Below are 24,018 nucleotides of genomic sequence, written 5' to 3' on the forward strand. Positions count from 1 at the left end.
AATGGTATTACTGTGCCGTGAATGTCCAAATCAACAAGAAGTTTATTGTCCTGCTGACGACAAGAGCGCCTGTCTCGTGCAACGTGAACAGTTTCTGGTACAGAAGCACTTGCGACATGACGGGATTTCCGTCGATGTCGACGCACACGTTTCGTGGGACGAACACAGTCACTGTTAGAGAGAGTGGCACTGGGCGGAGTGGCATTAACTACATGAATTTCCATGGGCGAAGGTTCACGAGCCCGAGTATCCTTGGTGCGATTCCGGCGCGAAGCAAAGGGCCTGGAATGGTTGTGAGTGTCCGATCTGAGCTTTTTCTGGCAAACAGTTTGAACATGTCCTTTTTTATTACAGAAAAAGCAAATAGCCTGGCGTGATGGGCAATTCTCACGCGAATGTCTAGTTGAACACCGCTGGCATGATTTTAGCACTGCATTTGCTTGCTTGCGCGGCACACGTGGCTGCGCGGACGGGCGCGAGGGCTGTTTACTGTTCCATGCAGCTCGCCCGGCGGGCCGGTTAACGTGACACACAGGTGGCGAAGTTTCAAATGATTCCTGAGCAAAGTCAAGTGTGTCCTGCTGATCCAATATGTCCATCACTTGTTGAAGGGAGGGATTGACTAGTTTCAAAATCTGTTCCCTTATACAAACATCAGAAACGTTCTGTGCAATTGCATCACGTACCATAGTATCTGAATAAGGGAGGCCACATTCACACTCAAAAGCACAATCCCTAGTAAGGCCTTGCAATGTTGCAACCCACTCCCTATTAGTCTGACCGGCCGTACGTTTTGTACGAAAGAATGTATACCTTTTTGCAACCACATTGACTGATTCTTTGAAATATGCATCTAATGCAGACGAAATTTCTTCATAGGACAGAGTTGCTACGTCGCGTTGGGGAAACAATTTCACTATCACACGGTTGGTTTGAACGCCAACACACGCCAATAAGTGAGGCTGCTGCTCGTTACCTTGAATTCTGTAGGCGGCGAGATGGAATCCAAATTGGCGTGACCACTCCGTCCAGCTTTCCAGTGCCGCATCGAACAGACGAAAAGGTGGTGCAACTGCGTTTTGTGGCTGCTGTAGCGGGGGAGCTGCGGCTGCCGCATCGTTTTGCATTGCACGTTGACCCTGGACGAGCTGTCCAAGGGCATCCAATAAGGCCTGCGTCTGCTGATTCTGCAAGCGATAAAATACGGACAATACGTCTGGAGACTGTGGCGAAGCCATGACACAAGTAAATTACTGAATATAAAGAAGAAGACCGCTTTTACACTCGTCGCCATGTGATGTGTTGCTTAGAGGAGGCCGAAATGCACGCTTTTAAGCTCACGCAGACTGGCGTGAGGTCTGGAACATTACAATGTAATTAATATAGCAAATAAAGTACGTAGTTGAAGTAATACTTAACTTTATTCCATAATTGGTGAACATCGCTCTTGTTGATACATTATATAATCTCAATATAAACTGGTAATGGCGCCTTGCTAGGTCGTAGCAAATGACGTAGCTGAAGGCTATGCTAACTAACGTCTCGGCAGATGAGAGCGTAGTTGTCAGTGTAGCATCGCTAGCAAAGTCGTCTGTACAACTGGGGCGAGTGCTAGGACGTGTCTCTAGACCTGCCATGTGGCGGCGCCCGGTCTGCAATCCTGACAGTGGCGACACGCGGGTCCGTCGTATACTAGCGGACCGCGGCCGATTTAAAAGCTACCACCTAGCAAGTGTGGTGTCTGGCGGTGACACCACAGTTAGCATATCGTAGCACATACAATGGAACTATTCGGAAGTAGGTTCCTACACAGCATGCAGAGAGGTGAGCCATTAGAATCAGCAAATCTGAGATTGATGTAAGCTTTGTCATACTTCATCTTTTTAAATTTTGATGAGTCATTAGATATCTTACTGTTTCAAACCATGGTAGTTAGATCACTTTCTTCAATGTCCTAGTGTTGATCAGAATTCTTTGAACTTTCAAGGCAAGGTTTTGTAGCAATACCTTTAAGCCAAAGCAGCAGCCTGTCTTTTAAAATCATCAGTTTAATTTTACAATACGAAAACCATAGAATAAAATCTCTACAAGATAATGAACTTAACAACTGTGTCATCACAAACATGAATCGAACATGCTGTGCTCTGAGAGTGGTGTGTGGATTCGATGTGTCAAACTGGGATGCCTATTGCAATTTCAAACTGGAGTAGGAACTGTACTCTGTGCTCCATGGTGAAGGTTTCTACAGACCTGGGGGATGAAGCATAGATAGTGAAGCGATGACATCCTTTGAGACGGATCAAAGTGTTTGTGTGTAAGAGAGAGATTGACAGAGCACTACAGAATGTTCGCAGTGTATGTAGATGAGACAGTGAACAGTTAGAGTGTAAAAGAGAGAGCGGGAGGGAGAGAAAGCGTCAGCATGGCTGTTGCGTGCATGTAGAGTGACAAATATCGAGTTGCCACATGCCTACTCGTACAAGTTAACTTTTTTTGTTACTAGTTTTTGATCGTAGCATTACTGTAGATTTATTGCACGTCACCTCATTTTTGGCTATTACGTGCTGAGAGGAAAAAAATAGCTTTTTATGAAACTAACATTGATATGATATTTATAAGAGTTGTGTTTCTCTATGAGGAGACTTGATTTGCTTCTTTCGGCAGGCTGTTATTAGTTTGGCAGAGACCTCGTGGAGGTCTTGCAGACCTCCAACGCTCCATGGGACACACTTCGAGTACCGCTAGCCTAGACGATACTCCACACGCACGTAATTTGGTTAGAAATCGTTTGTAAGGAACGCTGCCGAAAGACTTCTCGATATGCAGAAATGAATTATCGACTTGAGACGTCTCGCAAAAAGGACTGGAAGTCGTCCGGCGGGGAACCCCCGCAAGTCGGTGGCGCGACGGCAGCTGCTCAGTGTTGCCAACCTCTCGCGGGGGCGACCGTCGCTGGCGGCCATAAACGCTCGCCTGCATTATGCGGCGGCCGCGGCGTGACCGCCGGCGGCAGTAAAGGCCGGCCGGCCAGTCAATTTCGCGGCGCGTTTAGCAGCCTGCGTCCTGTGCCAGCCCAGCCGCGCCGCGACGCATAACGTGGCGAGGCGTCGCCTACGTCTCTGTTCCCAGGCGTGAAAGCGCCGCAGCCGCAGAGCCGCGCCTGCGTCCGCAGCCAGCGGTTCCGCGCCGGCTTCATTTGCGGCGCGTATTCACCGGACGCGGGGAAGTGGCGCGCGCGCCGCTAAGGCGCACATTTCCAATCAGCTCCACGTTCGCGTTTCACCTCCGAACGGGCTCTACGCATTTGCAGCACTCCCACGCCCTCGGTAAATCAATAACCGTACAGTCTACTTACTTGCTGTTGCAGTCTCGTATGACCCAGCTGACGGTATCTGGACATACACGTACACCGATGGCTGCAAAATCACAGGTACTGGCAGAATTCGTTGGAAGTACCAGCGTCCAATCACAGGTCAGAAGTAATTAATGTCGTTTCCCAGTCAAACTTCTAGTACTTCTGCAGTAGCTACCGTTCTGCACTGACACTGTTACTGTGACCTGTACCCACGGCATAACATGCAGAGTTCCTCAGCTTCTCGCCTATGATCTCATCATCTCTGCTGACACTAAGGGTACACAGTTGTAGGGAGGTACAGTGGATGAGACATTTCACACTAGTCTGGCGCCGGTTACAACAACACACGGCTGCCGTGCTGCTAGTGTTGCTATAGAAAACAGGCGGTGGCAAACCAAGGTGATCAATGGAATAGGGACTATATGCCGTCGCTGTCGTTCACATCTGGCGGTATTTAACGTTTGTTATTGTGGTCTCCGATGCTTTTGTATTCCTTTGTGTGAAATAATACTTTTTGTTATCTGTCCTTATCATGATGGACGTTGAAATATTTTAGAAATCATTACTTAAAAGATAAGCAAGTAAACCGCTTCCATTTCAGTCAAAAATCATTTATGAAATAAAAGGCCAAAAAAGCCAGTAAACGCAAGTGTGGATGCTTATCCTAGCACATTCCATGGACATCATTCGGCATAGGGTAGCCACAAGCATAACCTTCAGTTCCGTTACCAAACACTACAACGACATTTTGTACGATCCCCGCTGTCTCACACCACTCCGAAACCATATCATTTAATTCATTCAGTTTCTAAATTAATTATTTCGAGTTTTTTCTCAAATGCCTCTTTGCATTTAATATTTTTGTCCGTTACAATATTATATTTTAACACATACGTCTTTACTTATTAAACATCTTTGGAGTGCATAATATTTGTTTTATAAACAGCTGAGCAAATCTGAACGTACTCAGGCATTTCTCTCTTTACTTATTCTGATCGTCACTAAACTGACACGCAATATTTATTGCGCAACGCAATCTGACTTTAATAATTCCCACAAAAGAATGGCCTTGACTAACAATAACCTATACCTTTCATGAATCACTTACCTCACAAAAATCTTCGTTACTCGACCTACTGCAATAGAGCGAACGCCAATACTGCCAGCTAAACAAAAGATTCAAACTACTGAAGGCACTAACTATTGATAGGCATAGTTAGCAAATGAAAGATTTTGATAGAGAATAAAAATGTATTTACCTTAATAGTGTTCAAAAGTCATCATACATATATCTATCAACGCATGACATCCATCTTTACAAATTTCCTTTTTCTGGCGGACACACGTCCAGATCATCCGTCCTCAAAACTCTGCTATCTTTCTCTCCACATCTACCACTGCTGGCGGCTCACCTCCAACTGCCCAACGATACGTGCTGTTCACATCCAGCTGCCCAACACTACACAAGCGAATATTCCAACAATGAGCCCAACCAGAGACAGATCGCACACAGCACAGTCAGCAATTTTCATACAGAGCACTATGTGGCCTATTTACAATGTTACATTTTTTTAAAGCAAGGATATGAATTAGAATAAAATTTTTCACTTTCCTTGATTGTGACAGCCAACTTACGCATAAGTTTCATAACCTTCTGAATGATGTGTTGTGACGTTGGACTAAATACTTTATTCTTGCATGTAGGTCGTCAGAGGTTTGCACAGTCATCCTAAAAAAGATAGAAAACCTATGACCATCGTTTCCCAAGTCCTCAAAAAGTATAAAGAATGCCCCAGCATAGCATCTTCTCATCTTGATTCGATGAATCCACTTTGCCCTATTTCTCTTTTTCTTCAGGCATCTACGAAACTTCAGCCACGCAGCTAATTTACTGCGATACCTTTTTCTAGTTCTGTGCCATACTATAGGAACGTCTGACGTTCTGCTATGCTTCAGCCCGTCGAGTGATCCCGGCACAGGGTACCACACCGTTTTCGCGGCAGCCGTGTTGATGCGAAGAATGCCCACGCGGCGGCTATCCACCCGGCGACGTTCCCACGGGAGCCGGACGAGTGTGAAACGAGCCTAATGCAGCTACTTATGCCTAGGGCTGTATTGCTACTGATACTCCTGTTTTAGTGCTGCTCGCCTACTCCACCTACTCATTGCTCATTACTCTGCTCTGGAGCATACTGTTCTCCTAATTTCATTCGGAGTTTTCCCTAACTTCGGAATTTTCCCTCGCTGCCCAGCCTGTCCCTGACACGACTTGATACTGAGAACGCGCCGCAGTTTCATTGGCTCTAATTATACAGTGGCTTCAGTGTGTACTTCAGAGGCTGGGTGAAGGGAGAGAGACGTCTCTCCTTATACGGACACACATTGCGTCTTAGGCCTGTCATTGGCTGCCCTTGACGTATAGATGTACCTTACAGGGACCCTCTCTATGTCTCCTATTTCCCACTTCCTCTGTCTAGTCACTCTTTCCGCGTGTCGAGTTCATTCGGAGCTATATTCCAGAAAGGTGCACTGTAACGCCTTTGTTTATAGTTAATAGCGTAATCCCTAGATGGACTGGGGCCTAGCACGGTTTCGTTATCGCCCTCGTGGCTACACCGCAAAACTTCGACAACGCGCTTCACTCTCTGTCCCTTTTTATTTTATCACAAGACTTGGCTTTCTGGATACTATTAGGCTGGTGAACAAGTTAGTACTGTTTTTGTTTTTCACGTTGGTATTTCGGTTGCTGTGGGTTTATTTATCGATTGTCGTTTTTTATTTGTAATTCAGTGTTGCTATTTGAATGTACACTACTAGCCTTTAAAATTGCTACACCACGAAGATGACGTGCTGCAGACGAGAAATTTAACCGACAGTAAGAAGATGCTGTGATATACAATTAATTAGCTTTTCAGAGCATTCACACAAGGTTGGCGCTGGTGGCGACACCTACAGCGTGCTGACATGAGGAAACTTTCCATCTGATTTCTCATACACAAACATCAGTTGACCGGCGTTGCCTGGTGAAACGTTGTTGCGATGCCTCGTGTAAGGATGAGAAATGTATGCCATCACTTTTCCGACTTTGACGACGGTCGGATTGTACCTATAGCGATTGCGATTTATCGTATCGCGACATTGCTGCTCGCGTTGGTCGAGAACCAATGACTGTTAGCAGAATATGGAATCGGTGGGTTCAGGAGGATAATACGGAACGCCGTGCTGGATCCCAACGGCCTCGTATCACCAGCAGTCGAGATGACAGGCATCTTATCCGCATGGCTGTAACGGATCGTGCTGCCACGTCTCGATCCCTCAGTCAACAGATGGGGACGTTTGCAAGACAACAACCATCTGCACGAACAGTTCGACGACGTTTGCAGCAGCATGGACTATCAGCTCGGAGACCATGGCTGCGGTTACCCTTGACGCTGCATCACAGACAGGAGCACCTGCGATGGTGTACTCAACGACGAACCTGGGTGCACGAGTGGCGAAACGTCATTTTTTCGGATGAACCCAGGTTAAGTATACAGCATCATGATGATCGCATCCGTGTTTGGCGACATCGCGGTGAACGCACATTGGAAGCGTATATTCATCATCGCCATACTGGCGTATCACCCGGCGTGATGGTATGGGGTGCCATTGGTTACACGTGTCGGTCACCTCTTGTTCGCACTGACGGCACTTTGAACAGTGGACGCTACCTTTCAGATGTGTTACGACCCGTGGCTCTACCCTTCATTCGATCCCTGTGAAACCCTAAATTTCAGCAGGATAATGCTTGACCGTATGTTGCAGGTCCTGTACGAACCTTTCTGGATACAGAAAATGTTCAACTGCTGCCGTGGCCAGCACATTCACCAGAATTGAAAACGTCTGGTCAATGGTAGCCGAGCAACTGGCTTTTCACAATACGCCAGTCACTTCTCTTGATGAACTGTGGTATCGTGTTGAAGCTGCATGGGCAGCTGTACCTGTACACGCCATCCAAGCTCTGTTTGACTCAATGCCCAGGCGTATCAAGGCCGTTATTACGACCAGATGTGGTTGTTCTGGGTAGTGATTTCTCAGGATATATGCACCCAAATTTCGTGAAAATGTAATCAGATGTCAGTTCTAGTATAATATATTTGTCCAATGAATACCCGTTTATCATCTGTATTTCTTCTTGGTGTAGCAATTGTAATGGTCAGCAGTGTACATATCGTCATCTTCTCATTTGTACATGGTGAGTGGAGGTGCGAACTCAAGAAAATGGAATTCCAAGTGGAGAAATCAGAATATTTCCGACATATTTTTCTGTTTCAGTTTAATAGAATGGTAACTGCGGAGACAGCCAGGGACATTTGCGCCCCATATGGGGATAATGCCACTGGATAGATCACGGCAAGAAGATGGTTTTCTCGTTTTAAGGAGGATGGTCTTAACATCAGTGACTCTCCACGTTTAGGAAGACCTTCAGGGTTTGTTGAAGACCGTTTAAACGCACTAATCCACAGTGATCCACGTGAGTGTGCTGGAGAACAGGCAGATGTGTTGAGATGCGATCATTCCATTGTCGTGCGATATTGGCAGCCAATTAGGTGGGTTCAAAATCGGGTGCATGTTTACCGCATGGTCTAAGCCAGTATCACAAGAATCACCTGGTGGAATCATTACTTGGTCATCATCAACTGGTTCCTGATCATCATTGATTATTCCTATCCTCTATCATTAACAGTGACGAGAAGTGGTGTCTTAATGCGAACATAAGGAAAAGAAAGGAACGGTTGAGCCCAAACAAAGCAAAAGAAACCTGTGCAAGTCCACAAATCTCAATACGACGATGGTTTGATAAGTCTGGTAAGTTTCCATGAAAGAATGCAACAGTTTTGTTCACCCTTCGTGATTGGTAAGCTGGGATATTCCACGGATCGTATAAAGAATTTCAACAATGTGCAGCATACAGTTCATTGTTGATACCCATCTGAATTGGTGAGACTGTGGACTGTGACTGAAAATGGAGAAAACCGACCTTCGTGCTCTTATTAAACGTTTTCATTATTTGAATGGCTGGACTGCTACACGATCATTGAAGACCATTTACTCTTGGATTAATGAATTTGAACGTGGTCGAACAAACATGGAAGACGAAGGGCGCCCCAGCCTTACAATTGGTCACCGAATTGATAAAACCCGTGATATAGTAATGCAAGATCGCCGAATAAAAAGTAAATTGATTGCTGAGGCTGTAAGTATGTCAACTTAGTGAAAGGATACTATCCTCCACTGAGAACTGGCTATGAAGAAACTATGTACAAGGTGGATGAAACAAGTGATTGCAGCCGAGAAAAAGCACGATATTTCAGTACAATGTCTGACGTTGTTTGATCGCAATCTTCAAGAATTTTTGCGCCAATTTATAACTGGTGATGAATCTTGGATGCATCATTACACGCCTGAGTCGAAACGGCAGTCAAAACAATGGAAAAAGCCTGGTGAAAGTGTATGAAAGAAGGCAAAGACCATTTTGTCAGCCGGTAAAGTGATGCCAACTGTTTTATTCGCTTCCCAAGGAATAATCCTCATCGATTGCTTGAGAAAAGGCATGACCTAACTGGACCTCATTATGATCCTTGTTAGGTCGTTTAAAACTTGCATTGCCTGAAAAAAAAAGACCAAGGTTTGCACGAAAAAAAGCGCTCATTCTCCTGGATAATGCACTGTGCTGGCGTACGCTGGCCGCAGCACGCGATGCGACATGGAGGTTACCCGAGAATTGATAGAGGCCAACGACAAGACTCGCTGGAAACACCCCACCAACGCCCTCTCAGCCGCCGCGCACCGGAGGGCCGGTTCAGCCAGTCAGTTCGAGCCTGTTACATACAGTTAGTTAGTCAATTAAAAATGGTTCAAATGGCTCTGAGCACTACGGGACTTAACTGCTGAGGACATCATTCCCCTGGAACTTAGAACTATTTAAACCTAACTAACCTAAGGACATCACACACATCCATGCCCGAGACAGGATTGTAACCTGCGACCGCAGCGGGCGCGCGGTTCCAGAATCTGGCGCCTAGAACCGCTCGGCCACTCCGACCGGCAGTTAGTCAATTAGTTAGCTTCAGTTAGTTCGAGTATGTCATCGAGACGGAGCCGCAGACTTAGCCTCCAGCACTGAGACAGACGGCACATAGCAACCTTGTAATGAACACAGCGGATTTCTACTTTAACAGCATCAAGGCTACGTGGACTATACAGAAGAGAGCTTATTCCACAGCACATTGAAACTTAGAGTTAAGTAGCTCTTTCTTTATAAATAAAGAACCCAGTAATTAATTGCATGCAGTTTGTGTTATACACTACTGACCATTAATATTGCTACGCCAAGAAGAAATGCATGTGATAAACGGGTATTCATTGGATAAATATATTATACTAGAACTGACATATGATTACATTTTCATGCAATTTGGGCGCAAAGATCCTGAGAAATCAGTACCCAGAACATCCACCTCTCGCCGTAATAACGGCCTTGATACGCCTGGGCATTGAGTCAAACAGAGCTTGGATGGTGTGTACAGGTACAGCTGCCCATGCAGCTTCAACACGATACCACAGTTCATCAAGAGTAGTGACTGGCGAATTGTGACGAGCCAGTCGCTCGGCCACCATTGACCAGACGTTTTCAATTGGTGAGAGACCTGGAGAGTGTGCTGGCCAGGGCACCAATCGAACACTTTCTGTATCCAGAAAGGCCCGTACAAGAGCTTCAACATGCGGTCAAGCATTACCCTGCTGAAATTTAGGGTTTCGCATGGATCGAATGAAGGGTAGAGCCACGGGTCATAACACATCTCAAATGTAACGTGGACTGTTCAAAGTGCCATCAATGCGAACAAGAGGTGACCGACACGTGTAACCAATGGCACCCCATACCATCACGCCGGGTGATACGCCAGGATGGCGATGACGAATACACGCTTCCAATGTGCGTTCACCGCGATGTCACCAAACACGGATGCGACTATCATGATGCTGTATGTAAACAGAACTTGGATTCATCCGAAAACATTACGTTTTGCCATTCGTGCACCCAGGTTCGTCGTTGAGTATACCATCGCAGGCGCTCCTATCTGTGATGCAGCGTCAAGGGTAAACGCAGCCATGGTCTCCGAGCTGATAGACCATTCTACTGCAAACGTCGTTGAACTGTTCGTGAAGATGGTTGTTGCCTTGAAAACGTCCCCATCTGTTGACTCAGGGATCGAGACGTGACTTCACGATCCGTTACAGCCATGCGGATAAGATGCCTGTCATTTGGACTGCTAGTGATACGAGGCCGTTGGGATCCAGCACGGCGTTCCGTATTATCCTCCTGAACCCATCGATTCCATATTCTGCTAACAGTCTTTGGATCTCGACCAACGCGAGCAGCAAAGTCGCGACACGATAAACCGCAATCGCGATAGGCTACAATCCGACCATTACCAAAGTCGGAAACGTTATGGTACACATTTCTCATCCTTACACGAGCCATCACAACAACGTTTCACCAGGCAATGCCGGTCAACTGCTGTTTGTGTATGAGAAATCGGTTGGAAACTTTCCTCATGTCAGCACGTTGTAGGTGTCGTCACCGGCGCCAACCTTGTGTTAATGCTCTGAAAAGCGGATAATTTGCATATCACAGCATCGTCTTCCTGTCGGTTTAATTTCGTGTGTGCAGCAATTCATCTTCGTGGTGTAGCAATTTTAATGGCCAGTAGTGTAGAACGAGGATACTGGCCACCAACCAACCTCCTCTCCTTGCTTCTCACGGTACAGCTCTACAGAGACAACGAGACGACATAAAAGCGGGTAAAAAGAATACAACATGCACCATCCGTCAGTCAGCAATAACAGTGACGAAAGTAGATGAATTGGGTTTTGAACTGGTTTCTCATCCACCCTATTCACCCGACTTAGCTCCTAGTGGCTTCTTCTTTTTCCGTCACTTGAAAAATTGGTTTGCTGGCAAGAAATTTTCATTACATGACGAAGTGATAGTTGCAGTCCACGAATATTTTTTCCGATGGGATGAAAATGCTAGAGGATCGCTGGGCAAAGTGTATATCTCTCAAAGAAGATTATGTCGAGAAGTAACCTAAGCTGTTCACGAAACGAACATTTTATCTTGCTTCTTTACCACTCTTATCAAACCATTCTCGTACAATCCCGTCTTCAGCAAATAGCTTGGTCAGACCCTTGGTTAAACAGTCATGCAGAAGGCTGGAACAAGCTGAGGGGAGACTGAATCGTTGTGAGAGCACCTCTTCAGTCTTTCTCTACGAGCGCTACAAAAGAGAGGTGATTGCCGGCGAACCCGCGATTTGTTCGAGCAGGTTACAGTGTGGCGCGGCGCCGTATGCGAGCCTGGCGCTGCATTATTCATAGCGGCGTCGGCGGGAAGTGCCGTGCCGCACCGCCACATCCCGCCATCAGGTGCTGCAAGCTGTTGCTACACCATTCGCCCTTTGTTTGTTCCAGACCCTGGCGGGGCTTCCCGGGATGACGCCCAGGGGCTCTGTCACTGATGTGGCAGGTAAGTGTCGCAAAAACGAGACATTTGACACTGCACGAGTATACACTACGTGACAAAAGTCTTCGCACATTGATAGTCACATATACATATAGTGGTAGTATCGCCTACACAAAATATAAAAGGGGTTTGTATTTGCAGAGCTGTCATTTGTACTCAAGTGATTCATGCGAGAAGCGTTTCCGACGTGATTACGGCCGCAAGGCGGGGATTAACAAAGTCAAGTCGGTACACGGAGTGGTAGCTGGAGCAGACGCATGGGACACTCCATTTCGGAAATCGTTAGGGAATTCAAAATTCCGAGATCCACAGCGTTAAGAGTGTGCCGAGAATACCACGGACAACGCAGTGACCGATGGCCTTCACTTAACGACCGCGAGCAGCGGCGTTCATGCAGAGTTGTCAGAGTTAACAGAGAAGCGAAATAAACACAGAAATCAGTGTTAGTCGTACGACAAACGTACCCGTTAGTACAGTGTGGCGATACTTGCTGTTAATGGGCTACAGACGACCGAAACGAATGCCTTCGCTATCAGCACGACATCGCATGCAGCGCCTCTCCTGGGATTGTGACAATATCGATAGGACCCTAGAAACAGTGGCCTAGTCAGATGAGTCCCGATTTCAGTTTGTGAGAGGTGATCGTAAGGTTCGAGTGGGGCTCAGACCCCACGAAGCCATGCACGTAAGTTGTAAAGCAGGCACTGTGGAAACTGGTGGTATCTGGGTAATGGTACAGGCTATGTTTACATGGAATCGACTGCGTCCTCTAGATATTCCGCTACTTGGAGACCATTTGCATCCATTCGTGGACTGCATGTTCCCAGACAAGGATGGATTGCATCTTCCCAAACAACTATGGAACTTTTATGGATGACGATGCGCCATTCACTGGCGCGCAGTTGTTCGCGATTAGTCTGAAGAACATTCTGGACAATTCAAGCGAATGGTTTGGCCACCCAGATCGTCCGATATGTATCCCATCGAACATTTATGGGACCAAATCGAGAGGTCAGTTCCTGCACAAAGTCCTGCACCAGCAACGCTTTCTCAAATGTGGGTGCCTATTGAGGCAGCATGGCTCAATATTTATGCAGGAGACTTACAACGACTGGTTAAGTCTATGCCACGTCGAGTTGCTGCACTAACCTGGGCAAGAGGAGGCTGCTTGGATGGTTTGGGGGAGGGGACGAAACAGCGAGGTCATCGGTCCCATCGGATTAGGAAAGGATGGGGATCGAATTCGGCCGTGCCCTTTCAAAGGAAGCATCCCGGCATTTGCCTGAAGCGATTTAGGGAAATAAATAACGGAAAACCTAAATCAGGATGGCCGGACGCGGTTTGAACCGTCGTCCTCCCGAATGCGAGTCCAGTGTGCTAGCCACTGTGCCACCTTGTTCGGTTAAAAGGAGGTACGACACGATACTAGGAGGTATTCCGTGACTTTTGTTACTTTACTGTATATACTTGTAAGAAACGCCTCGACTTAGGACTGTACTTGGTTTCCTAAATATAAAGTTATTTTGGACCCCGAATATGCTTCTCCTTAAGCGACCAGTTTTACACATTTGTTCCTTTTGGTCGTGGTAATACAGTGGGAAAGTCACCAGACTACACCCCTGGCGGTAAAGCGGTAAATCTCAGATAGGGTTGGAGATTTTTCCGCGTTTCATTACCTACACGAAGCCATCAGGTCCACTCATCCTGCAATCAAATGAGCACTGGGGTCTTCCCCAGGGGTAAAAGGCAGCCAGGGCGATGGGCCTACTTCCATCTCCCTCCGACTGCCTCAGCGAAGAAATGCTGAAGTGTACCTGCCGTCAGATCAATAGCTCAGTCACGGGCTTGCGCGGGTTTCTGCAACATATCCAGATTTTTTATTCTTCAGTTTCTCGCTGCGTATTATGTAATCGAGCAATCCACAGGTGTACCGCCAGTTCACAGTGTACAGCGGGTACAAGATTTCAGCGATGGGACGTTTATCCATATTTCAATGTGAAGTAGCCTAATTGTATCTACGGCTACTAGATGGCGCGCTCGTTGCAGTGCCATGTTCACCTGGCCGCATTTCTTAACGCGGGCAGCTCAGTCCGTTTTGCAACCTGCACCACGCAGGTAACAGCAGCTCTTAGTGGCTCGCCATCACAGTTTTCTTTATCTTAAATATCTTTGTGACTAATGCCCTTTTGGCATATTTATTATTTTATAAATGACGTATAAGTACTGCCAGTCTGTCACGATGATTCTGTACTTACATCCTATCATACATTTTTAGTCATAATTCTGTGACCATGTTATAGAACATAGACCATTCTTTGTTTTAAATTCTGAGGAAGACACTCCTAGCGGTGTTGAACCCAGGTTAATTTGTTAAAAATAGTGACCGAGGGCTGTTTTTCTTTCAATAGAAGCTCTTGGGGCTAAGTTCGAGCGGTGCTTTGTGTATGAATACACCAGAGAGACTCCAGAGAAGCGGTTCTGCCTATGAGAAGGCAACCTATAGTCATTGGCTTTCGGGCCAATGGTGGAAGCATTTTCGAAATAACTAAATGTTCTAGAAGAACTGTTCACGTGGCGCCGTGGTTAAAGTATACCATGCATCACAAACTGAAATCCGGCGCCGAAGCAACTGTGGTGCACAGGGGGCTGACCACCCAAACTAACGAAAAGCCTTCCAGCAGCGTCTCCTCTACGAATGTTGCTGCGTATGTGCTTCCTTAGTAGGCACCTGGTTCATGCACTAATGCTGACTGCTGTTTATCGGTGACGAAGGCCGGAAATTGTACGGCAATACCGCAAATGGACGTCCACTGACTGGCGATAGTTGGCCTTTTCAGATGATTCAAGTTTTACGCTCCATCGGATAGCAGTTAGCGTGCGAGGCATGAAACGTCTGGAAGTAAATGGGGGAGGGAGCGTTATGGTCTGGGGAATGTTTGCATGGCGTCTATTGGTTGATCTTGTCTTTCTGGAAAGCACAACGAATCAACACTAGTATGCATCTATGCTTGGCGACCATGTCCACTCCTTCACGCTGTCTGCTTTTCCTCGGCACGATGGCATCTACCAAGAGGACCATGCAAAGTGTCATACAGCTTCCAGTTTACGTAAACAGTTTGAAGGGCACCACAATGGGTTTACCGTACGCACCTGACGGCCACACTCTCCGAATTTAAACCCAACCAAGAATCTGTGGGACCACCTCGATGAAGTTGCTCACGCCATGAATCCTTAGTGGAGAAACGTAGCGCAGCTAGGCGCGGCACTGGAGGCGGAATGGCTCCACATCTCTGTAGGTACCTTCCACAACCGCACTGACTCTCTTCCTGCACTTCTCGCGGCGACCTTCGCTGCAGAAGGTGGTTATTCAGGCTTCTGGCAGTTGTTCACATTAAGGGGGGGTTGACTATCTTTGGCCCGAAAAAAGCATGTTCTGTGAGAATTTTTTCCTCGGGATATGTCACAGATATCAATGTCATATTTGGTCAAAATGTTTATTGATATTTCCTCAACAAACTGGAATTTTTTCGACTGGAAATGTCGAAGATCAAAGGGGGAAGTGCCGTCGGAACGAAACAAAAATTTTGATGTAGACCTCCACGCGCGGTATGTCACAGGTCGGCCGGCTCATCTGAAATCAAAATTGAGTTGACGTTAGCAAAGTATATAAGATTCCTTAGTAGCTATACATCTCTTAAGTTATTCGGACCATAGGAAACAAAATGGCGACCATTTGAAAAAAATAGGGTTATTTCATCGATTTTTCGAATTCGTCGGCCAAGTAAAAATATTTATAGTTGATGGATCGGAATAAAAGTGGTATAGCTCCTAGACAATTTAGTTAGCTTCGTCGGAAACAAAGAATTATGCCAGTCGGTTTAGTAGATCTGAAGTTACTATACCGCGCGATAAAAAAAAGACATTTCGAGATAAACGCGTATCAAGTTTTACTATATATAGATGCAATATTATACAACGTACGTTCGATCTGCTATTTCGGGTCCATAAACTAGTCCTTCCTCTTCCTCATAGAGGGCGTTCTGCTCGATCTGGGCCATCCTGCGCTGCTCCAGAGCCGCTCGCACGGCCGGTGACAAGCAGTTTTCGGCCGCTTGAATCCGGTGGTCGTCCGAATACTTGGCGAACTGCGTCGAATAGAGTCCCGGGGTGACGGCCATCATTGTCATGGTCCTCAGACTTGCTGAATACCCTTCGTTGAAGCTGCTCACAACCAGGAAAGTCGCAATTTCCACAGTCTTCGCACCAGAAGGCAAATGCTTTGGGGCTAACTTCCAAACACACACGTTTAAACTTTCATTTGAATTTTGTGTGTTTCCCCCAAGCACCGGTACAATAACTCGTCCTCCGAAAGAAAAAAACCTGGTACCTGAAAAAGGTCGATTTCAAGCAGGTGCATTTTTTTGTTCAACCGCGAATAACAAACATTTCCGTTCCGTTTTCGGAAAAACCGTTTCAGGCGTGGATTTTAACACTTTTATTGATCCAAAAACGCAATTTATAAAAAACGATTTTTTGAACCAAAAGATAGTAAACCTCCCCTTAATGTCACTGGGCAGTGTGAGAACAGTCGCGTTGGCTCTGAGAAGCGGAGCCCGCTGCGCATTCGGCCGCTTTCTTCGAAACTTCTACAACAAGAGTTCAGCCACACTGCGACTCGAGGTCTTCTGCGCCAAGACGCGTTACCGTGACTGGCAATGTCACATGGTCTTACCACTTAGGTGCCATGTTGAGGCGGTTTAACTGGACACCATAGGCACCAGAAGGCTCATAAAGAAATTGCCGAACAGTCGGATAAATAGCTTATGATCTTCTTGCTCGCTACTTGCGACAATCATCATCTGGAGTGACCATGGCAACTCGTCATTACGACTGTGATAGATATTTTTAAATTGTTGTGCTGTGTCCTTCTGCTCTTAATATATCATCACGCCTGATCTAATCCCAGGTAAAGCTGGGTTTCCACATGCAACTAATGTGACAACACTCGGCCGCCACCAAGTGGCATCATCGAAGTTCCCTGTGGAAACGCCCAAATTCCTGTGGCGACACTGGACTGACGTCACTTTTAACAATGCCACAAAAAGTCATTTTGTCTTTGGGAAACCACTTTCCTTACCCTACAGCTTCATTTCACAGCCATCTTTATATTGAACTTCGATGCGTATCCGCTGTAACTTCGCTTTCGTGTTAGTTTAACACCACTCCCGAAAGAAAGTAGCAAGGCTTCCGGTGACATTATAGTTTCAGCTTGACTTCAGCTTTAATAAAGGAACATGACTATCCAGTCACCAACTATATTAGAGCCTCTTTTAGTGCACTTTCAGAGAGCGTAACATCAAAATACGGTACAGAATAATTAAATATTTCCAATAACTCTGATGTCTTATTTGACTAACGGATGTGTGATACAAGAGTGAAAATATTAGCTTTTAAAAGAGTCTTAAGAGTATCCTAGGCAGTACATAAGACAAGAGCTTAGAAACTGTACTTCCGGAGACGTATCCACTCGACATCAAATATCGAAGTGCAATTTGTAGTTTCACTCGAGCCAGTGTTGCATCTTTAAAGTGAGTATCTGATTTCTTAACAAACTTAAACCAATACTTGAAATTTGCTTCAATTTTCGAAAGTGGTTCACAAATGGATCTATTTTTACGAGTGCTACTTTCTTTATAAATGTGTCTGATGTTCCCGTGTTATTTCTACACAAAATCCACTTCTAAATCACAAATTGGAACTTACTTTTTTTTATTGGATCACAATCACTTGTAAAGGCATGTGTTCACTAGCAAGTGTTTTCCACAAGTCATTTCTTCTGCAAGTTCTTTGTCGTCGAAACATTACTAGCAAGTTGACTTCCAGAAGGAGCTTCCAGAAATTAGTGGAGACAGCTAAATGCGTCTTGCTGCAGCTACTTGCCGAACTTATCAGTCGCTAGAAGTTTTTCTCAAATTTGCAGGTGTCTGATGTGCTCATTACCGATACGAAAATGTCATTGTCGTAAGAGAGAATGGAGCAAAGAGAGATGGTCCGAAAAAAAGATATCAACGGAACCCCTAAATATACATAATAGGTCACCATGAGCCGAGAATTGCGAAAAGAGTTTACCGATTATTTCGTTTAACCCGAAGGGGAACTACGAGGGTTGGAACTTTAATAGTGGCAACTATTTATTTACAGCTCGTACAAAATAGATACGTGTTTCAAAGTTTTACTGACCTTCAAAGTAGTCACCAGCATTGTGTATAACCCGTTCCCAGCGATGTAGAAGTCGTAGGATACTCTTAGCAGTGCCAGTTGTGTTGACAGTTCGAGCGGCGCGGTCTATTGCCTGACGAATTTGTAGCAGTTCTGAAGCAAATGCTGTGAAGTATTTCCTTCAGTTTAGAAATCGAGTTGAACTTACGAGGGCTTAAGTCAGGGGAGTGCAGTAGGTGGTATAGCACTTAGCAGCCTCATCAGTCAAACAAATCTGTAACAGCTTGCACTGTACGTGCTTGAGCATTGTCCTGCAAAATGATGGTCAGGTCCTGCAGAAAGTGTCATCACTTCTTTCTCTAAGCTGGTCGTAGGTTGTGTTCCAAAAGTGAACTGTCAACGCAACTGGCACTGCTAAGAGTATCCTGCGACTTCCACATGGCTGGCCACGGGTTATACACAATGCTGGTGATTATTTTGAAGGTCAGTAAAACTCTGAAACACGAATCTATTTTGTACGAGCTGTAAATAAATAGTTGCCATTATTAAAGTTCCAACCCTCGTATAATGACAATATAGACGTCGTTCCATTATAGATAATTTTTTCAGTGTCAGGGTAAGCATTAATGCATTACATTTGTAATACAAGTAATAAATAGTATTTCAAAAATACTAGAGAAATTAAAAGGCCATCTATTCGTGATACAGATTACAGCATTTTTTGTATTCTGTTTTCGAACATTTTATTGCACCCTTGACAAGAGGTGTTCTAAGCTTGTATAATACATTCTCAGAAAGCCAAGTTCTCTTATTTTAGATTATTCAGCAGTATTTCTTGATAACTTAAATACGTACGCCTGTGTATCCATTTGTTCACACAAACATTTTTTATCTTTGTTTTTAATCGCGGTTTTTATTCGATAATAATAATAAAGCAATGGCAGTAGCGGCTGCTCTGGTTTTTAAATACGACACTGTAAACTTCCAGTTGCCTATCTTATGAAACGACTCTAGTGGAGACACTTCTGCAAGTTTTTGACGTAAGTTCCTGAAATTAACTTGTTCAGCTGACTTGCTAAAGTAGACTTGCGCAAGTTTGTGGTCTGTTTTAAACACCTCAGCAAGAACTTGCAGAAGTTACTTGCGGAATGTATTTGCTAGTTGAGATACGCCGTAATGGTTCAAATGGTTCTGAGCACTATGGGACTTAACATCTAAGGTCATCAGTCCCCTAGAACTTAGAACTACTTAAACCTAACTAACCTAAGGACTTCACACGCATCCATGCCCGAGGCAGGATTTGAACCTGCGACCGTAGCGGTCGCGCGGTTCCAGTCTGAAGCGCCTAGAACCGCTCGGCCACTCCGGCTGGCTACGCCTTAATGCCATAACCCTGATGACGACACCAATGTCAGTTAACGGCATACTGGAAACGGTGCCACTACCATTTTGAAAGGAGCTTTTGGAAACAGCACCACACAGCGCCACTACCATATCAGCTGTCACGCCACTTGCTGTGGCGTCAGTTTTGTTGCACCAGCAAGTCTTATTAATCGTGAAGACAATGTCGATAGGGCATCTCGGACTAATTCCTTATTTCTGCACTTCCAGAAGGCTTCTGACAACATTCCTCACAAGAAAGTTTCAATCAAGTTGCGTGCCTGTCATCTCAGATGTGCGACCGGATTCGTGATTTTCGGCCAGCATGGTCACAGTTCGTAGCAGTCGGCGGGAAGTCATCAAGTAAACCAGAATTGATGTTTGCTGTTCTCCAATAAAGTATTAAAGGCCCTCTGATTTTTGTAATCTGTATAAAAGCTTTAGGACACAATCTGAGTAGCCCTCTTAGATTGTTTTCAGATGATGGTGTGATTTACCGTCTACTAAAGTCATCAGAAGATCAAAAGCAATTGCAAAATGATTTAGGGAAGATATCTGAGTGGTACGAAAAGAGACAATTGTATCCAAATAATGAAATGTGTGAGATCATCCAGATGAGTTCTAAAAGAAAGCCATTAAATTTCGGTTATATGATAAATGGCATAAATCTATAGACTGTCTGTTCAACAAGACACCTAAGGATGATTGTTGCGGACAACTTAAATTGGAACGATCACATGCAGCATGTTCTGGCGAAAGTGAACCGACGATTGCGTTTATTGGTGGAACACCTAGAAGATACGACAGGTCTACTGAAGAAGCTCCCTGCGATACGTTTGTCCGTCATCTGCTGCAATATTGCTGTGTGCTGGTGTGATCCTCATGAGATAGGATTGACAGAGGACAACGAAAAAGTCCACAGAAGAGAAGCTCATTTTGCATTATCGCGAAGTAGGTGAGAGAGTGTGCCACGGATATAATAAGTGAGTTGGGTTGTTAATCATTAAATCCAACGCATATTTCGTTTGAACCAGATTTTTTTCACAAAATTTCAGTCACTATGTTTCTCCTCTGAAAGCGAAAATACACTGACAGAAAATAATAGCAACACCGAGAAGTATTTCTCGATTTAAAAACATTTACCAACAGCCGTATACTTTGAGTTGTTTTATTTTATATATCAAATGCTACCAGTCTGGGCAACTCAATATTGCCATCTTCAGGCCCCATACGCTATTTTCGTATTAACAAGCTTATCGTATGTACCATAAAACAGGAACCGTAAATTCGAACCGTTATGCAACTGACTCATATGAAAGGATGTTAACACGTTATAACAGGGAAACTAATCAATTACCGTACGCGTACCAAACTTGGTAGCTTTAATGTCAAGGACATGGGGAAGAAAAATAATACACTATCAGTTCGATTTCAACACTTTCAATGTGCTGTTACGGTACAGCATACAACACATACCGGTACCGTTACTGCTACAAAAGGGGTTCAGTATGGCGCCCATCGGTGTCCAGAAGAGTCTGAAAGCGCAGAATTGCATTCTCCACAGTAGAACGAAGCATGTCCGTAGGTATGCTGGCTACCTCTCTTGATATGCTACACTTCAGATCAGTACATGTGTGAATGTTCCCCTCGTGAAACCTGTCCTCCAGGTAGCTCCACTCACAGGGTGTGAGATCCGATGATCGTGCCAGCTAAGCATTTGGAAAGGATCGACTGATAATTTGAAAGTATCCAAACGTGTTTCGGAGGAGCAGATGAACTTCACGAGAGATTTGCGGCGGGGCCTCATCTTGCATGGAAACCGTTGAGTTCAATGCGTCTCTCTCCTGTAGGGCGGGAATGACATGCTGGCGAAGTATATCGCAGCAACGCTGGCCAGTTACACTGCATGCCTTTGGTCCTTGAGCGCCAAACTGTTCAAAAAATAATGGGGCAATGATGAGCGTAGCCGTAAAGCCACACCATACGGTGACACATTCACCATACAGAGGAACTTCATGCACAGTGGCTGGAGGTGAAGATCCCCACTCTCGACAATTCTGTGTGCTCACCTCACCCGTCAGAGAAAAAGGAGCTTCGTCTGTCCATAGGATGGTCCAGGGCCAGCCCTCGTCAGCTTCAATTTTTGCGAGAAAAAGGAGTGTGAAGTCAAGACGTCGTTGAGCGTCCTGTGGTGTAAGCTACATCTACATCTACATCCACACTCCGCAAGCCACCTGACGGTGTGTGGCGGAGGGTACTTTGAGTATCTCTATCGGTTCTCCCTTTTATTCCAGTCTCGTATTGTTCGTGGAAAGGAAGATTGTCGGTATGCCTCTGTGTGGGCACTAATCTCTCTGATTTTATCCTCATGATCTCTTCGCGAGACATACGTAGGAGGGAGCAATATACTGCTTGACTCCTCGGTGAAGGTATGTTCTCGAAATTTCAACAAAAGCCTGTACCGAGCTACTGAGCGTCTCTCTTGCAGAGTCTTCCACTGGAGTTTATCTATCATCTTTGTAACGCTTTCGCGATTACTAAATGATCCTATAACAAAGCACGCTACTCTCCGCTGTACTGTACAATATGGATCTTGTACAGATACCATTTGACAACGGTTGAAGCACTTTCCGTACAGTGGACCACGGGATGTTCAACTGTCGGGACGCAGCACGCGCACTGACGATCGGGGAATTGCGTGCAGCGTTGTCTGCCATCGCAACAGCGATTTCATCGACCACCTGTGGTGCAGCCGGTCGTCGATCTCTCCCCGGAGCAAGGCCCAGTTCTCCAGTCATTCGAACTTCTTCATCATGCTCCGCACAGTGGGAGGAGAAAGAGGGCCCTTCCGCAATCCTTTCATCCGACGATATTCTCTAAGTGCAACTGCGTCATTACTGTTCTTTTGATAATAGAGCTTCACCAATAATGCGGTGCTCATTTCGTCCAGGCTCATGTCGACACGTCAACAAGTGCACTACGACTGGTCAGGTGTCCGAGACTATGAATAACGATGACTGATCACGGTACCTGGTGGCCATAGTTGGTACTGGTCGGTGACGCTGTGACGCATGGAAATCATGCACCCCATACTGTGGACATTAATGCTACCAAGTTTTGTACTCATATGGTAATTAGTTTCCGTGTTATGAAATTTTAAAAAGCGAAAATTTAATTATAACCACCCGGTTTATGGGCTTCAATTGAAAACAAAATGGCATCTTTAGATTCTTTACCGAATGAAGATGGCGTCATCTGACATAGGTGCCGATCTTCCATCTTATTGGTCTACGTTCAAACACTCGTTCAGAATATCTGACACGCTAGATATTGCTCTGCACGTTCGGGAAGACTCACCAGCGTGATTTCTCGACGCTGTTGTTACTGTTGTGGTCTTCAGTCCTGAGACTGGTTTGATGCAGCTCTCCATGCTACCCTATCCTGTGCAAGCTTCTTCATCTCCCAATACTTACTGCAGCCTACATCCTTCTGAATCTGTTTAGTGTATTCATCTCTTGGTCTCCCTCTACGATTTTTACCCTCCACGCTGCCCTCAAATGCTAAATTTGTGATCCCTTGATGCCTCAGAACATGGTGCCCGCGGTGGCTCAGATGGATAGAGCGTCTGCCATGTAAGCAGGAGCTCCCGTGTTCGCCCGCATCTAGTGGTCGTGCGGTAGCGTTCTCGCTTCCCACGCCCGGGTTCCCGGGTTCGATTCCCGGCGGGGTCAGGGATTTTCTCTGCCTCGTGATGGCTGGGTGTTGTGTGCTGTCCTTAGGTTAGTTAGGTTTAAGTAGTTCTAAGTTCTAGGGGACTGATGACCATAGATGTTAAGTCCCATAGTGCTCAGAGCCATTTTTCAGAACATGTCCTACCAACCGCGCCCTTCTTCTTGTCAGGTTGAGCCTCAAACTCCTCTTCTCCCCAATTCTATTCAATACCTCCTCATTAGCTATGTGATCTACCCATGTAATCTTCAGCATTCTTCTGTAGCACCACATTTCGAAAGCTTCTATACTCTTCTTGTCCAAACTATTTATCGTCCACGTTTCACTTCGATACATGGCTACACTCCATACAAATACTTTCAGAAACGACTTCCTTATACTTAAATCTATACTCGATGTTCACAAATTTCTCTTCTTCAGAAACGCTTTCCTTGCCATTGCCAGTCTACATTTTATATCTTCTCTACTTCGACCATCATCAGCTATTTTCCTCCCCAAATAGCAAAACTCCTTTACTATTTTAAGTGTCTCATTTCCTAATTTAATTCCCTCAGCGTCACCCGACTTAATTCGACTGCATTCGATTATCCCCGTTTTGCTTTTGTTGATGTTCATCTTATATCCTCCTTTCAAGACACAGTCCATTCCGTTCAACTGCTCTTTCAAGTCCTTTGCTGTCTCTGACAGAATTACAAAGTCATCGGCGAACCTCAAAGTTTTTATTTCTTCTCCATGGATTTTAATTCATACTCTGAATTTTTCTTTTGTT

The 24,018-nt window shown here is 45.3% G+C and overlaps 1 long non-coding RNA gene across 1 annotated transcript in view; it reads left to right on the forward strand.

Annotated features, from left to right (window-relative positions):
* Positions 1–11,867: 11,867 nt before the first annotated feature.
* The window catches only part of LOC126162860 (uncharacterized), a 360,676-nt gene continuing 348,525 nt past the window's right edge, over positions 11,868–24,018 (forward strand). The window contains exon 1 of the long non-coding RNA XR_007535125.1: positions 11,868–11,924. This is a non-coding gene — a long non-coding RNA (uncharacterized LOC126162860). The remainder of the gene's footprint in view (positions 11,925–24,018) is intronic.

This window comes from Schistocerca cancellata, chromosome 2 (assembly GCF_023864275.1).
Source record: "Schistocerca cancellata isolate TAMUIC-IGC-003103 chromosome 2, iqSchCanc2.1, whole genome shotgun sequence".
Taxonomy (NCBI): domain Eukaryota; kingdom Metazoa; phylum Arthropoda; class Insecta; order Orthoptera; family Acrididae; genus Schistocerca; species Schistocerca cancellata.